At 42.0% G+C, this 17,593-nt stretch overlaps 1 protein-coding gene across 5 annotated transcripts in view; it reads left to right on the top strand.

Moving 5' to 3' along the window:
- ADGRL3 (adhesion G protein-coupled receptor L3) overlaps positions 1 to 17,593 on the top strand; it is a 437,355-nt gene that overhangs the window by 164,372 nt on the left and 255,390 nt on the right. The window lies entirely within an intron of this gene.

Genomic DNA, 17,593 nt, shown 5'->3' on the forward strand with positions numbered 1-17,593 from the left:
GCACACACTATATCTCATTTGTTTGTACTCTTTTCTAGTACACCTAGTTCATCTGAGTAGACCAGGGAACATCAACATATAGCACTTGTGCGATGCATTGTATGTGGGGTGCATTTGCATTGCATGCAAGGCTGCAAGACTCAAATGGACCACTGTGGAGATAGGTAAAAGAGGCACCATCCTACTTCACCAAAGAAGTGACAATTGAAGACCGCTTATTCCTAGTCCAGAATGTACTTGTTCAAGTGTCTCTGGTGTAGGAAGGAAAGCCAATAATTTCTCATCTAGGTTTGACTTGGGAGAGCATTGACGTTTCCTTGGCCAGAGGGGATATAATTAAGTTTTTTAGAAAAATTTGGGCAAATCCAACTATGGGGTAAAAATGAAGGACTTGCTATTTCTAAAAGTGTAAAAGCACAATCTCAAGCATAGTGAAAACATTTGGTGCACAAGAGTAAGTTTTTGAAAAAAAAATAGCAGTTCCTACGCATCAAGCTGAGGGGCATATTCTCTGCCTTTATGGGTTTGGATCTCCTTGGTCTAATAATATTGAAATCACTAGAACAGGTCCCATTCTGACTAGGAGGGCTTAGGGTCTGATATATATGATCCATCAGGAGGCTGTTGTCATCAATGTCATGAGCCATCTGATTGCTGATGTTATGTGCCAAGGGCACATGTTTTTAACGCCTACAGTCTCTATAAGTTATTATTTATATTTATGGCAGACCAGTCATCCATTGCAGCCTCCTTTGCAGCTTATTTCTGTTGGAGTTGGGTGGTTTGTCAATTACCTGATAATGAGTAATAGTTGGCTTCTCCATTAAGCTCTCCAACTCCATGGTGTACATATCTCATGCTTGGACTTCAGCCTTCAAAACATTGCTGTTTATTTAAGATATCCTCAGCCACGTGGTATTTAACATTGGGTGTCTTTCAACAGACTTTGTCAAAACCGACTTAAAAGGCAGGTATACAGTTTTCATTTTTGGAGCTTGCATAGCTACTTGAATCCACAAGTCCACCTTCTTGAGAGTTTTCCAAGTGTCAATAAAAATAAACTCCAGATGAGTTACTACTTTTCTGAGTTCATGAAGTAAAGCAGCAACTCTCAAAATTTAATCTCCTTGAAAAAAAAAATGTAGTCTGCAAAAAGGCACGGCATAAAATCTAACCATCAAAAATTTGCACGGCATAAAAACTAACTCTCGAAATTTTTTGGAATACCACCCAAAGGGTAAAGGATTAATCTCCATGAAAAAAATAGTAGTCTGCAAAAAAGCACGGCATAAAAACTAACAGCTTTGTGTGTAAGTAGCCTTAAAGTTCGAAATGCGTTAGACAATTCTATAGTTCAGTTTGGTTGTGGGCTTTCCTAACTTGCTGTGCTTTCTTTTGTGATTATTATTAGAATTTTGTAATAAACACTGTTCTTTTTGTATGCCTTGCCTTTTTGGGGACAAGAATTTTTATTTGGGCATTCCTCCACCCTATTGGTGGTGTTCTGACAAATCAGTTGCAAGGTCATTTCCGTATGTCTCCTTGCAATCTGGGTCTCTTTCTGCTTATTCTTCTTAGGAGACATCTCTGAAAACCCTTAGACATACGTCAGCTGTGGCACTTCAGCTAAGGTTAAAAAATGTTTCACCTCCAAGCAGAGCTCTAGCTTCAGCCATTCATCTACAAGCTCCACTTCCTCCTGTAAGAAAAAAAAATAAAAATAAAATAAAAAATAACAAAAAAAGAAGAAAATAATCACCCATAGAAAACAATATGAAAGTGAATTCTGAGAATTCTGTCCTTAGTGTCATAAAGCAGGACAGTACTTTTCCTCATCTTGCATACAGCAGGTCATCTGAACTTTTAAAGGTTTAAGTAGCTTTGCACATGCACATTAAGTTTAATTAGAGGGCGGATTGATGTATTTGTATCAAAGTATATACAATGAAAGGAAATACTGGACAAGTAAACCTATCATATTCTTTACTGGCACACTATACAATTTTCAAGTGACTAGATTGGGGTAACTATTAGTCTCTTAAAAATACCTTATGATGATTGGCTAATACAAGAAATGTTCTAGATTACAATCGGCAATACCATGACAAATAATATAGTTCACTCCTCTTTGCTGTTTTGCAAATCTGTTCTGATGTGGAACATGCTTTTTTTGATTGATTATATAGCAAAGCAATCACCATATGCCCATGATCAGTGGCGTACACACAATCCCGGTGCAAAACTGATCCATATGTAATGTTGATTTTTTTTCTGTTGACATCTCCACACCTCATATTTAAGAGATAAATTCCTGTACTTACTGTTTTGAAGAAGCATAGTACAACCAAGTCATATGATTCTACGGAAGGCTAAATCAAAACTTCAGAGCCCAAAATAGTAGTAGTTGCTGTAATGTTATTCCTGAAAGTGATATGTGGGAGAGAGCCTAATATTCACTAACCATCTGCCAGGGATGTTTGTCTTCTGGAAGATATATGATAATATCTGTATGTTCCTGATCTAGAGCCTGTATGTTCCTGATCTAGAACTTTTTGTACATTTAGTTAGTGACCTTACCGGTCAGTGCTTCTTAACGTGGAAGAATCATAACTGCTGTAAATGCTGATGAAGTGTGTGGGTTTATGTTAAAGTTACCTACCGGTACTTTAAAATGCAGGTGTTCTTGTTGTAGTAAAATCCATAAAGCTGATAACTATATGTAATCTTATCTTAAAAATTAGCTTTTTGGGGGCGGGGCCGGACCGCCGAGCGGAGTGGTCGCAGGGAAGATCAGCTCCCGCACACATTGACCCTAAAAGCCTACTAAAGCCGATCTAAACCACCCAACTTACCCATCACTGCGACCCTCGATGGTTGAGGGCCACCGGACCGGGAAGAGGCTTGCCTGATGGGTTTTAGTCCCCCGGAGGGGAGTTCTCTGCTGCAACGGGCGGGAGCTCTCTTGGCGGTGAGTGGAGTGGACGGCCGCCGCTCCACTATCCTGCCAGCCGGAGCCTGATAGTCACGCTGCACCGGAACGGACCCAGCCCCGACCCCCCCCCCCCTGGGCTCAGGGGGGTGATCCCAGTCCTCACCCGTGGCCGCACTCGGAGACCCCGCAGAGAAGGCCTGACGCCTCAATCTAAGATGGCGGAGGCCGCATGTGAAAGCATCGCCTGACACAGACCGCTGATCCCCGCGGAACAGACATGCCAGGCACCTCACAGTGAGTAGGCAGAGCGGGGCCCATTAGAGACACCCACCCCCAGAGGCTGATGAGAGAAGGAGGGGGGAGATGCACAGCGAAAAGCGGTACCACAGATACTGCCACCGGCAGCACACGCTGAGCTACTTCACCTCTACCAGAAACGAGGGCCGGAGCCCTAGACACAACGCTGCATTCCCCCCCCCACCCCCCCCCCGATCAATCAACCCTCCAAACAGCATCCCCTGTCCAGCAGCAGCCCAAGACCAGCAACAAACCATGACCGCGCCATGCAAAGCTCAGGCCCTCAAGATGGAACAGAGCGCACCAGCAACCACCAACTACATGGTATCCCAGCATGAACTATCCCCACATGGAAGCCCACAGCCCAGCAGGCGTATAGGCTGAATGACCACCTGTCTATGCTGACACACAAGGCTGGCGCCCAGGACAGACCACCCCACCATTACCAATGATACATGGCTGAGTTGCATACTGTTTAGTTTTATCAGTTGATGTTTAACTGTTTCTGCTAGCTCAAGTGTGTGCTTCTGCTTTATAGTGAGATTGAGTGGTGGGAGGGGAGCAATGTAAAACTGCAGTACCTTACAGCCACGCAGTAATTTCATGTGTATGTTCTAGCGGTCACTATTTAGTCTGCCTATATATGCATAAGCCTTAAAAATGTTCCTAGCTTGTTTTATCTTTTTCAAAAAACTATTAACTAAGTGTTTTACGCTTTAGACACCCCTATAATGCTTGTTTAACTGTCTTGAAACTATGCTGACTCTACAAAATATAGTGCTGTTAGCTGTTGCCTTTCAAATGCTTGATATGTATTACTAGCCTGTATTTCCTACTGTGGCTACACAAGCCTGTTTATAACTTGCAGACACAATCTTGTACTATATCTAAACTTAAAACTACTCAGCATCACTCTAACGTATATGCCGCCAATCTTTCTGTTCATGTAAAAAAAATAAAAAATAAATGTGCTGTACCAACATGCCACTCATTGAAATGCTATGATTATGCCTGCAGTTGCTGTCGTGGCCCTGCACGATTGTCTGTAACTTATATGCACATGCAAAAATAAAGAATAAAAAATAAAAAAAATGCTTTTTTTTTTATTTTAATTTTTTTAATTTGTCTTGGTTGCGTTAACGACGAAAATGGCTGTAATACGCAAACCTTTTGTATACTCCAAAGTATTAACTTTCCAGTTCCATTAAAGATATTTAAAGAAATATGACACATTAATATTTGTGATGGCAACCAAAAAAATTGAAGTTACCATATATATGTCTTCCTTTAAAGACTAGTAGTATAAACCTTTTTAATGCAACTCTCTATTACCCAGCCACAAAGGTTTTTCCAATTATATTGTTGCCTGCTTAGCCAAGTCCTTTGCGATGGATTGACATTGAAGATGCCTTCTTTTCGTCTTAAAGCATTTATCACACAGACAGATCCAGTAGAAATATTCGCTAAGGGCAACATTTCAAGAAACTGGGCAGATGTAATTGTACATTGCTTAGTGATGCAAAAGGTGATCATGCTAAATGTTTGCAGATCTTGTGTGATGCATGCATGCACGCACATGGTTATATTGCAGATCTTGTGTGATGCATGCATGCACGTGGTTATATTGCAGATCTTGTGTGATGCATGCATGCACGTGGTTTTATTTGTATTTATAATTTGTATTACATTTTTATTTGGGACAAAGGACTTAAAGAATGGTATGAAATGCATATAATGATGAAAGAATTTAGAAACCAACAAAAGGGAAAGGAATCTGTGGATTTATGATATTCCAAATAATTACCTAATGATCTTGCATTTAGCACATAATGCTTGTAAGTATTTTTAAGTAGAAAATTAATGACAAAATCAGTTGTATTTTAAATGAATGTAAAATGCATTTATTTAAGAAAACATAAATTGAATATATGGTTATTAGTTTGCAGCATAACTGACAACATCCCAACCTAGGTAGATTAACATGATATGTTGCTTTGCTGTCTTTCATAGTTAATGTTAATTCTTGAAGTGAAAAAAGAACGCAAAGTATGAAAGAAATAGATTAGCAAGTAACCTACCATGCGCACATTTAAAAAACATAATTATGATTATATCTATTACACTTAGCATGGGAAGCCTATATAGATTCTGGTGCAGGTGGCATATTTATATATTAATACTGGGCATAAGGGAAAGACATTTTTGTGAAATTACATGAATCACCCAAGTTGTCACAAAAAAATTTGGGTTAATAACGCGTGTGATCTGCATCCATAATGTCTGAAGGTATTTTTCCACAATGAACTGCTCACTCTAGATGTAATCAAGTTGTGACAAATGCTACTTCCCATGTATGTTTGCCACAGACTCATGGAGGAGTGGAGAAGCCGGTCTCCTGCCCACCGACTATGGTCCACATCTAGGATACCGTTTGGGAGTTACCCTGCCCAGCCACCATTAATAGCTTTCCCTGGGTGCCCCTGGTTCGGCACTTTCCCTTAATGCAAATAGAACCAAACGCTGTCTCTCTGGTGGCCGTTAGGATGAACTAAAACCATAAATAGTCTCAGTGGTACTTAGCCGTGACCACTATGGAACTAATTTCTGCATGAGGACTTTGTGGGTTCCCGGTCACCTCAGCGGGACTTAGCCGCAAATGTTATGGAACTGTTTTCGGCATGAGGTGACCGTGCGGTTCCCTGACAACTTGGTTCGCAATTTTAAACCACTTTGCAACCCTCCAGGAGAAAGCTTTTTGGAGGGAAGGTGCCTGAGACTAAGGGGAACAAACACTACCTAAGAGCCAGGCAGAGCACCCTGTATTGCGGCCGTAGGAGCTTCCGAAAGTTGTCCGGCAAAAGCACCAAATGCCCTGGAATTATTTTGGGCATTGGAGCATGTGTGCGGCCGGTCAGAACTTAACACGGTAGCATTTCCCCTACACTGCATGGATCTGAGCGCTATTTGGAAGAACTTGGGCGCTCAGATCAGGGCTATTTAACAATGTATTATTTGTGGGGTTATTTTATGTTTTTATTATGTTTTGGGGTATTTTTATGTGTCATAGGAGATGGGACTCCTTGTACATGTTCCCTTATTTGTACTTTGTTTCGTCTGATATCCCCCTGAATTCAAATGCAATCACTACCAGATAATTGTTCCCTTATGTTCGGCTATTTGTTCCTTGCTGTGTGGTCCCCCTTGTTAACACTTCATAATCACCGACCACCCCTGGCTGTTAACCACAAATGAGCATTCACCTCAAGTGCTATCAGGACTGGCGGCCATCTTGCCTCCTGAACGCAGACAGCGGTACATGGTCATCGACTGCATGGATCTCTGAGTCATCTACGCAAGCTCGCAAACCCCAGGGAAACTTGCCGAACTGCCTGTTCGACTTCCCAACCAGTCGATGAAGAAACTACCGAACAAAGGAAGCATCAATTTCTTAAAAGCCAGGGGATGCGTTCGGCGGAACCCCCGAAAGTCGACCGGCCAGCTTGACAAATTCTCTGGAACTGGGCATAGGACCACGTGTGCAGCCGGTCAGAACTTTAACATTGTGTTGTTTCCCCTACACTGCATGGATCTGAGCGCTATTTGGAGAACTTTGGTGCTCAGATCAGGGCTATTTAACCATTTATTATTTGTGGGGTTATTTTATGTTTTTATTATGTTTTAGGGTATTTTTATGTTTGCCTCCCAGTTCCTGGGAGATAATTAAAAAAACAGTCTTTAACACAATTATCTCACAGGCCCAGAGATTCCTGGGAGGGGCTTGTGGTGAAGACCCCCTGCTGGGATCTGTGTATAAAAAGGCTGTGTTTGAATGCATTAAACCTGTTGTACTCCCAGAACTATGTGTTGTCTAGTTACTGGGAGGGGAAGGTCTTTAATCACTGTTCAGTACCTTGTTCCAGCTCGTGGAGGATTCGGCGGGAAGGTCCTTGTAAGGACTAGAGCTCCCAAGACTGTGTGTTGTCTAGTCCCTGGGAGGGAATGAGCTAGTCACCTATCCTGCTCCAGGACAGAGAGGCTCCAGGAGGACCCCAGTCAAGTCATGGCAACTGGGGCTGAAGCGCTGAGGTTTTCCCCTCTTCCAGCTAGGAAGCGGTCCTTGGCAGAGGTACCCAGCCATGGTACAGGGAGCTCCGCTTCAAGTGGTGGCAGCTTCCTAGCCTTAGGGGAAACATCCAGAACACCCCTGGGACTCCTGCACAAGATCTGTAGAGAACCTAACTTTCATCAGAGCTGAACAAACATGGCACCCAACTACACTGACGCGGAGTTTGACAATGAGCTGAAGGGGCTGCTGACTTTCTATGGAGCCATCCCCTCTGAGAAAAGCATAAAGCATATGAGGAACATAGTGGCTGGGTACCTGCAGTGCAAAGCAGAGCTGGCAAGCGAGTTGGCACGGTGGGGAATACCCCCCACACCAGTAGCAGTGTGCGTCCCAGGGAGAGGAGCGTGTCGTCCTCCATCCCCAGCGGCATAGTATGTTCCAGGAAGAGAAGCATATCGTCCTTACTCCCCAGCAGCAGTGTGAGTTATGGGTAGTGGAGACAGTCAGCCCCACTCCCCAGCGGCAGTGCTTATTTCAGGAGAGGAGACAACCGGTCTCTCTCCCCAGTGGCAGTGCAAGTTACTGGGAGTGGGGACAGGCGATCTTACTCCCTAGCGGCAGATTGTTTTCTTGGGGGGGAGACAAACAGTCTGTCTTCCCAGCGGCAGTGCAAGTTACTTGGATTGGGGACAGCCGGTCTCACTCCCCATCGGCAGATTGTGTTACAGGGAGAAGAGACAACCGCTCTCTCCCCAGCAGCAGTGCAAGTTACTAGGAGTAGGGACAGCTGGCCCCACTCCCCAGCGGTAGTGGTTAACCCCTACAGAGGAGTATTACGCACTCTGTACCCATAGACAACTTGGTCCTCACAGAGTGGAGTGCTGCAGTGTTCTTTCCCAGCAGGACCCTGGATTTACAAATGGGACCTTGCGGCAGGAGGTCCTCTGGACAACTGGGCCTTTTGGTAAACTGTGAAAACAACAGAACTATGTGTCATCTAGTTACTGGGAGGGGAAGGGCTTTAATCACTGTTCCGTACCTTGTTCCAGCTCGTGGAGGATTCGGTGGAGAAAGTCCTTTTAAGGACTAGAGCTCTCAGGACTGTGTGTTGTATAGTCCCTGAGAGGGAATAGAGCTAGTCCCCTATCCTGCTCCAGGACGAAGAGGCTCCAGGAGGACCCCAGTCAAGTCATGGCAACTGGGGCTGAAGCGCTGAGGTTTTCCCCTGTTCCAGTTAGGAAGCAGTCCATGGCGGAGATACCCAGCCGGGGTACAGTGAGCTCTTTGATTTTGGATTTCGAATCTCTTTGATTTTGGAGTTGTCTTTGATTAAATGTTCCAATGCTCACTTCATTTGAAGACAATGGAGAGATCTCATTTTGCTGGTGAGGGTACAATCTCCATTAAAGATAAATACATGGATATTCCAATTAACAAATTCTGGGAATTTGTCCCCAAAGTTGTATTACTATTCCTTAGATGTTTCCTCTTAATTTCTCTAACAACAAATAAATAAGCTACCTCCAACTACCTCCAGCTACCTCTGATTGTGCTATAGTGCTCTTGGCTTGGACACATGCTCTAAATGCTGTACATGCCATTTTGAGACACAGATAAAAGTCCTAGTATAGTATATTCAAATAAAAACAAAAAAATCACTAGAGACTTAGAAAAAAATCATCATGAGGAACCATGATTCTTTGCCACTATTCTCAGACCTATATGATCAAATAAAGAGAGCTATAATCTTAATTTAAGCTGGACCAGTTTAGAACTTGTAACCGCATATACGAAAAGGTAACATTTGAAACAACATTCAAAGTGGGAATGCCTGTTGTTGACTTTAGCGTATGTAATGTTTGCAGGTTTTTGTTATGTGTTCAGAGACATACTTTGTTTCTGATGTAATTACAATAGCCAAACATATAGAACAGCATTAAACACAGGTTTTAGTTGTGTTACAAAGACTGAGAGAGAATTTATTCCAGAGTTAAAAAAAAAAATCAAACACTCCTCTTTTTCTACAGTAGTTTATCTCCTAAACGGCAGTTTAAATGGACACAGCTAAGTGGTTGCCCATCGTACACTATACCTAAGTATATCCATAAGTATATAAAGTGTATTTGGTGTTTTCTTAGTTTTGCTAAATATAGGTGATTTATAAGGAATTATGCACGTATGTCACTAACTTAACCATATAAGAGAGCAAATCCTAAGCACATGTCCCCCAAAATCTAAAGGGCCTTTCAGTCTTAAAGAAGGTATTTACTGCTGTTCTCGTGTTTAAATAACTCAATCTTGAATAGCCCTTTATAGTTGGTGTTGAAGCCTAAGGACTGGAGCATTATAACATGACAGTGTCACTAACTTTTCACATCATTTGACTTTCTTCTGAAAACAGTTCCCAAGCGAAGAACAAAAATTGTGTTTACAAGGAACTGTTAGCATATAAAATGGGATTTGAAAGGACGGCAGTACCTCCTAAGGATCCCCTCAATGTAGTTTCTATTTTTACAACCTTCACTATCTATTTTATAGATCTGACCCCAAGAACTAAAAGATTTATGACTTGCATAATTCCGAAACACTACCAAAGAATAGATTTATAGCCATTCATTCAAAAAATGTGTTCAGAGACATACTTTGTTTCTGATGTAATTACAATAGCCAAACATATAGAACAGCATTAAACACAGGTTTTAGTTGTGTTACAAAGACTGAGAGAGAATTTATTCCAGAGTTAAAAAAAAAAATCAAACACTCCTCTTTTTCTACAGTAGTTTATCTCCTAAACGGCAGTTTAAATGGACACAGCTAAGTGGTTGCCCATCGTACACTATACCTAAGTATATCCATAAGTATATAAAGTGTATTTGGTGTTTTCTTAGTTTTGCTAAATATAGGTGATTTATAAGGAATTATGCACGTATGTCACTAACTTAACCATATAAGAGAGCAAATCCTAAGCACATGTCCCCCAAAATCTAAAGGGCCTTTCAGTCTTAAAGAAGGTATTTACTGCTGTTCTCGTGTTTAAATAACTCAATCTTGAATAGCCCTTTATAGTTGGTGTTGAAGCCTAAGGACTGGAGCATTATAACATGACAGTGTCACTAACTTTTCACATCATTTGACTTTCTTCTGAAAACAGTTCCCAAGCGAAGAACAAAAATTGTGTTTACAAGGAACTGTTAGCATATAAAATGGGATTTGAAAGGACGGCAGTACCTCCTAAGGATCCCCTCAATGTAGTTTCTATTTTTACAACCTTCACTATCTATTTTATAGATCTGACCCCAAGAACTAAAAGATTTATGACTTGCATAATTCCGAAACACTACCAAAGAATAGATTTATAGCCATTCATTCAAAAAAAGTAATATCATAGTCATTTTGTCATTTTTCCTGCTAGCCATCATATACCTTGACCAGTGGTTCCCAATATTTTTTCACTTGTGTACCCCTTGGCAGCCCATTTCCATAAAGTTTATGGAAATACATTTGTAATGTATATCATTGCTGTTATTAAAATGTATAAAAAAAAATTCTGCCCCATCTGCCCTAGGCTTCCATGCTCTTCCCCTGTCCCAGGCCCTCCCTGCTTCTATTCTGCCCCAGGTGTGTGTATATATAAAAATAAATAAATATATATATAAATTGCAGATACACACATGCTGACACACATGCAGATACACATACACACAGATGCAAACAATGACAGACACACAGATACAGACATAGAGATACCAACACTAGTACACGTAAAGATACAGACACACAGTTACAAACACTGACACATGCAGATACACAGACACGCAGATACAAATAATGACACAGATACAGATATACAGATAAACTAACACACATACAGACACATATGCAGATGCACAGACACACAAATACAAACACTGACATACATATAGTTACACAAAACCCCACACAGATACAAACACTGACACACATGCAGTAAAATTAACACATAGAAACAAAAAATTACACACATACAGATAAACAGCTACACACACACACACACACACACAAACACTACATACACACACATGCAGGTCAAAATTTTAGCCACCCTTCAGTTTCCTACCTTTTAGGTGCAGGAGGGCTGTTGGGATTTAGGGACTTGCTCCTCTCCTGGTCCCCCCTCCCACCCAACCCCCCACTTGTGGCTCATTTTCCCTCACCCGCCCGCACAGCTTGGTCTGAGTGAGCGGGGGGTAAGTGACCAGCTCTCATTTCCTCCCAGCAGATTAGAAGTGGGTCTGGTCACTCAGGTGACCCTAAGTGCATGGGTCAGTTGATGGGCCTGCAGTTCCCACCTGTGCAGTGTGGCTGCACCGGCGACAGAACCGCCATTACTGAATTTTTTTCATGTACTCACGGAGGAACTGGATTGTACCTCTGGGGGTACACGTACCACGGTTTGGAAACCCTTGACCTAGACCAACAACATAATTCTGGTATCTCATATTTCTCCTTAGGCACTATTTAAAAAAAAAAATTACCATAACTATCTATAATGGTATGATCGCTAAGGCTCTCAGGAGATTGCCATGTGGTATAGGATAAAATATGGGTTAACCAAGACTTTTTTTTTCATCAACTTCATACCTATTTTTGAGATTTGTAAAATAATAATAAAAAAAATAAAAAGTGTCACATTCAAAATATGAGGTGTTTTTATAACACCACAAGAGAAATTAATAGAAAACATCTTTGTTTACCACTCTACTCCATAAATGTAGAACATAATTATGTCCTATATCAGAAAGCCTGCAAACAGAAAACATACAACCAAGATGCAATTTGTAGAATCAAATAAGAACAAAAACATATCAAATGGTTCCCTATGGTTCCAGTAAGGAATTCTAGAGGACAGGTGGACAAGGGAGAAGTCTTTGAAATGGAGTGAGAAAGTAAAGAGACAAGAACTAAGGCACAAGTCTTGAGCAGATGGAAGGGTACATGTGGGAAAGTAATTAGAGATGAGTTTAGTTAGAAATTAGAAGGAGAAGTTTAGGACTATGAAGTTTAGTCTGGAAATGTTACCGAGCCAGTGATGAGATTAATAGAGTGGGAAGCAGATGATGAGTGACTGAGATGTAAATGAGTCTAGCAGAGATTATTGAAGATAGATTGGAGAGGAAATAGACAGTAGAGCGGGATAGTAGAGCGTGCAATATTAATATTACTAGAGAGTGGATTAATTTTTCTTTTGTTTCTCGTGTTAAGGATAGGCATATGCTGGTGTTAAAGGGACACTCCACTGGCAAAATAAAATACACTGTTTAGTAGATACACTCCCCCCCCCACCCCCCCCTCACCCTCCTCCCCTGGGTTTGCTTCTATTCCCAGCTTTATTCGTGCTGTAAAAGCCCCTTGATGCCTGACGGGGCCCCGATTAAAGATAGTCATTGGGCTGCCCTAAGTAAAAGGGCCACACAATAGGCCACCCTGAACTTGTGGACTCCAGTGTAGCTGCACCGGGTTACTCCGGTGGTAGTTCTGCCACTGCATGCATGTTTTTACTGGAGGTATATCTAATTAACAATGATTTTGATAATTAATTTATGTATTTGTCCCGTGAGGTATCCCTTTAACCTTCTAAGAGGTTTCTGATAGACAGTAAGTAATGTAAAATGTCAGAGAGTTCATACCTCTCCTATTGTCATATTCCCCCAGTCTATTCAGTCATTGTTAATTCCACCATCTATCCCTTAATGTCGATTTAGCCCTCACTATCATTTACCTGTAAATGATTATTCTTTTGACATGCTTCCCCAATTCATCGGCTTATTGCCATAATTTTATAATTAACGTCCTCATTACCAACATAACATTTATTTTCCATCTTAATCTCACTGCCAAACTGTTAACACTGTAGGATCTGTAACATTTTCAAATCATTAAATTGATTATAGTGTCTTGTGGCTCTACTACATTTGGTGTTAAAGCATTTTTTTGTCATCGTTTTTTTTCATTGCATATAAGTAGTAACATGTATGGTGGTGTATTTAGGTTTTGTGCTGCCCTAGGCAGGACGGTGCTGGGGCACACCCCCTTCCCTCCCCTTCCCCCCCACTCCAAGTTAAATTTTCCCCACCCCTTCCTGTCAAGGCCGCACTTTGACTGACAGACGCATACTCACTCACAGACGCACACACTCATTGACAGACACACGTTCTCATATACACTGACAAACAATGACATACACACACTCACTGATTTGACACACTGATAGACAGACATACACTTACTCTGACACACACTTTCTGACAGACACACAGTCTCACTGACAGATGCACGCACTGACTGACCGACACATACACACTGACTGACAGACGCACGCACTGACTAACAGACACATACACTCACTCAAATTCACTGGCACACACATTTACTGAAACACACACACTCACTGACAGACACACACACACTTGCTCACATTCACTGACACACACACTCACTGACAGACACACACTCACTCACATTCACTGACACACACTCACATTCACTTACACACACATTCACTTACACACACATTCACTAACACACACTCACAATTATTATTATTTTTTATTTTATTTAAATCCACCCAGCCTCCCTACTTTTGGGATAGCTGGGTGGGTTTCTCACCTGGGGTCCAGTGGGGCTGCTGGTCAGGAAGGCGGCCGGACGTACAGGCCACCCAAAGGTGGCCAGGCAGCCACCTCTTGGTCTTCCTTAAAACGAGGCAAGCAGGGTATTTGCCTGGGCATTTGGGGGCAGCGTTTTTTGCCGCCCCCTGGAAAGTCCCGCCCAAGGCAAGTGCCTTGTTTGCCTCGCGGTACACACACCCCTGCTCCTGGTGTTGAGCACCAGGGTTTGTGCAACCACATACCAGAACCCTGATGCAGCTGCAAGATTGAAAAAGACCTTGTGGCGAAACCAGCTTCGCCACTGTGAACTGGAGAGGCCTGGCTGCTGGCCTCCTGCCCGCTGACTATGGCCCCTGGACGTGTTGCACTTTAGAAACTATATTTGGGCAGGTAATAATTTGTATCGCTGCTGCTGGCCCTTTAAAAGCAGCGATGGACATATTGGAACTTTTGGGACTACTGTACCTTTAAGACTGTGGAGCGTAGTACAGTAATCCTGCCTTTAATACTTTAATGTCATGTATGTATTGTTGTATGCAGTTAACCTGGGTTATATATATGTATGCAGCATTCATCTGATTGTTCGGTAGAATCACTCCATTCATTGTATTGAGGAAACTACCGAACAACCAGACCACCCAGGACTAAGTGTGCCTCCAATTACCGTTTGCAACAATGTTGCAAACGGGTAATTGGCAATCAGTGTAATGTGTTCTTTGTCCTCTGGGTGGCCGCCATTCGGGAAACAAACACGTGGCGGCGGCCATCTTAAACTACCGAACAGCGGTGTTTTGCCGTCGAGTGTCTGGAACTAAAATCGGACACTTGACTAGGCAAACACCGCTGAGACCTCCATACTTCCAGAAATTCGTATAAAAACTACCGAATGACCAGCCGTTCGGTAGAAAGAACCCCACAAACAAGGGAATTCATTCAAACCCTCTCCAGGCTCTATAACACAGGCAATTCGTCTGTTTTCATTCCCTTGTTTGTGACCGACCGCAGGGCCAAAATGCATGGAACTGTTTTCGGATACTTTACCCATGCGGTCGGTCAAATCTTTGGAACCTCATATCTCCCGAACCGTTCATCCGAATGACCTGATTCTTGGATATGTTGTCCCCCTGAATAAGGGCTATCAGGGGATACCTGTTTTGGAGGTGTAGCATATGCATTTGGGGTACATCCAGGAATTGGGGAAAAGGGTGTACGGTATAATTATGTTAAGTGCTAATCTAAGGGGAGGAAATGTGTGGGAGGTACATCCATGTGATTGGTTAAATTCATCCTCCCCCTGGGAGTGTCCTGTATGTACTTGGTTGTAATAAAAGCCAGACTGGGTGTCCCAGTCCAGAGTTCTTGCTTAACCCTCAAAGCGATGTGTCGTCTCGGTCTTTGGGGGAATGGGATTGTATGCTGACTGCCAAGAGTGTAAGCCGATGTCTGCTTTTCTTGTTCAGCTGTTCCAGTGTTCGTGTGGTTCCAGTCGGGAGAATGGTGTTTGCAGTAGCTGCCTGTGCATCTGGAAAGGGGATTATCGCCTAAACTGGGTTTTATCCTCTTGTAAGTGAAACGGTCCGTTACAGACCTTTACGGTCGAAACGTTGCGTTGCATTCTGTTACAATAAAACTGCCTGCGGCTTGAATTCGGAGTGCCTGTGAGTCTTTCTTCTTTGCCTATTATTCTGGGATTGCTGGTCCTGCTCTGGAGCACCCGTGGCCGCTGGGAATGAGTGCGGTTCCCACCATCTACTCTGCTTAATAGTATGTACAGCATTGTGGAGCCTGCACCTCCCTTATATACTTACTGTTAAAATGTTTTTCATTTATTCAGTTTGGATTAGACTATTTGGCAGTATGGAACAAAATGTGTTTTCTGGCACTTTCCTAGCTTGAAAAAGACCTTTACGGTCGAAACGTTGCGTTGCATTCTGTTACAATAAAACTGCCTGCGGCTTGAATTCGGAATGCCTGTGAGTCTTTCTTCTTTGCCTATTATTCTGGGATTGCTGGTCCTGCTCTGGAGCACCCGTGGCCGCTGGGAATGAGTGCGGTTCCCACCTTCTACTCTGCTTTGTCATCTCCAAAAGACTTATACTCACTGATGCTTTTGGCTGGCTCCTTTCTATAAGGTTGGAGAGAAGGTTTGTTTAACTAACTATAACATACACCTTTGGGTTTCCTAACGGGTGATGGTCAAATATTTCCAAATGTTACTAAAGTTTAAGCAGGCTTGCAGTCATCTTTGAAGTGGTTCCTTCATCCCCCTGTGTTCTGCTCCCAGAAGGCTTTTTTCTGCTTTTGTCTTGGAAGCCTATCTCTGTTAGAGGAACTTTCCCTGCAACACAAGTAAATGCAATTAAGTAATTTACCAGATGGAATTGAGCATATTGATTGTGTTTGTCAAATATATGTAGGGATTTTAATTAGACTGATATAGACAGTGGGAGAAAATTTACGGAACTGTCTGTATATTCATTCAATGTTAGTCTATACACCAAAGTTCCAAATTATGGGGAGCCGTGATCCCAGTGTTCTGGATTTTCCTCTGATATCACACTTCTGAGGACATACAAGAAAAGGCAATTTGAAGCTCAAAACAATCATTAATAAAGGGACACTCCGAACCCCTAAAGCACTTTTGCTTGTTGAAGTGTTTTATGTATGAAGTACGTGTCCCCATTTTTTTCATTTTACAAAAAGTGCAGATTTCAAAAGAAATTGTCACTTTTATAAATTAACCTTTCTACACACCGTGCTGTCAATTAGACAATTAGACAACCAGTGCTTTTACTTCCTGGTTTGTTTAGCTCAGTGGAGAAGAGGCAGGTAATTGTTCAGAGAACCTGCCTTGCAAAGACATTTCATGGTTTGCAAAGGCTTCAGACATGAGATCTCCAAGCTATTTTTAGATATATTCACAATGAGAAAAATGCATAATTAAATGAAGTCATGTTTTCATTTGGTATATTGACCAAACAGCAATTTAAAAAAATAAATAAAAAAAATGTGGCAATGGAGTGTCACTTTAAACATGATTGTGCTTTGTAAGGATTTTCTGCTCATAAGAGTGATTTAGGAGCCATCTATGTATGGGCAGTTCTAGCTGTTGCCTCTACATGACTGATTATCAAAGTAGAATGCCACGTTTGCGTCAGCAAGCATCACGAGTAATGCTGCTGGCGCCACTGGCACTCCCACCATTGGTCAATACCCATACACTATCCTCCTGTCTTCCTTTGATACTTGCCATTGTTGGTAAGTATGCATGCAGAGACGAGCTACAAAATTTAAAAGGAATGGAGCATTTTAGTTACGAATATAGGTTAAAAAATTTAAATTTCTTTAGTTTGAAAAAACGACACTTCAGAGGGGATATGATAACATTATACAAATATATTCGGGGCCAGTACAAACCATTATCTGTAAATCTATTCATAAACAGTGCTATACATAGGACACGAGGTCACACATTTAGGCTTGAAGAAAGGAGATTTCAACTAAGGCAAAGAAAAGGTTTTTCTTCAGTAAGAACTATAATGATGTGGAATTCTCTGCCTGAAGAGGTGGTTTTGCAGGGTCCACACAGATGTTTAAACAGCAATTGGATAAATACTTGCAAAAACATAACATACAGGGATATCATTTCTA

This window comes from Pelobates fuscus, chromosome 5 (genome assembly GCF_036172605.1).
Source record: "Pelobates fuscus isolate aPelFus1 chromosome 5, aPelFus1.pri, whole genome shotgun sequence".
NCBI classification, from domain to species: Eukaryota; Metazoa; Chordata; class Amphibia; order Anura; family Pelobatidae; genus Pelobates; species Pelobates fuscus.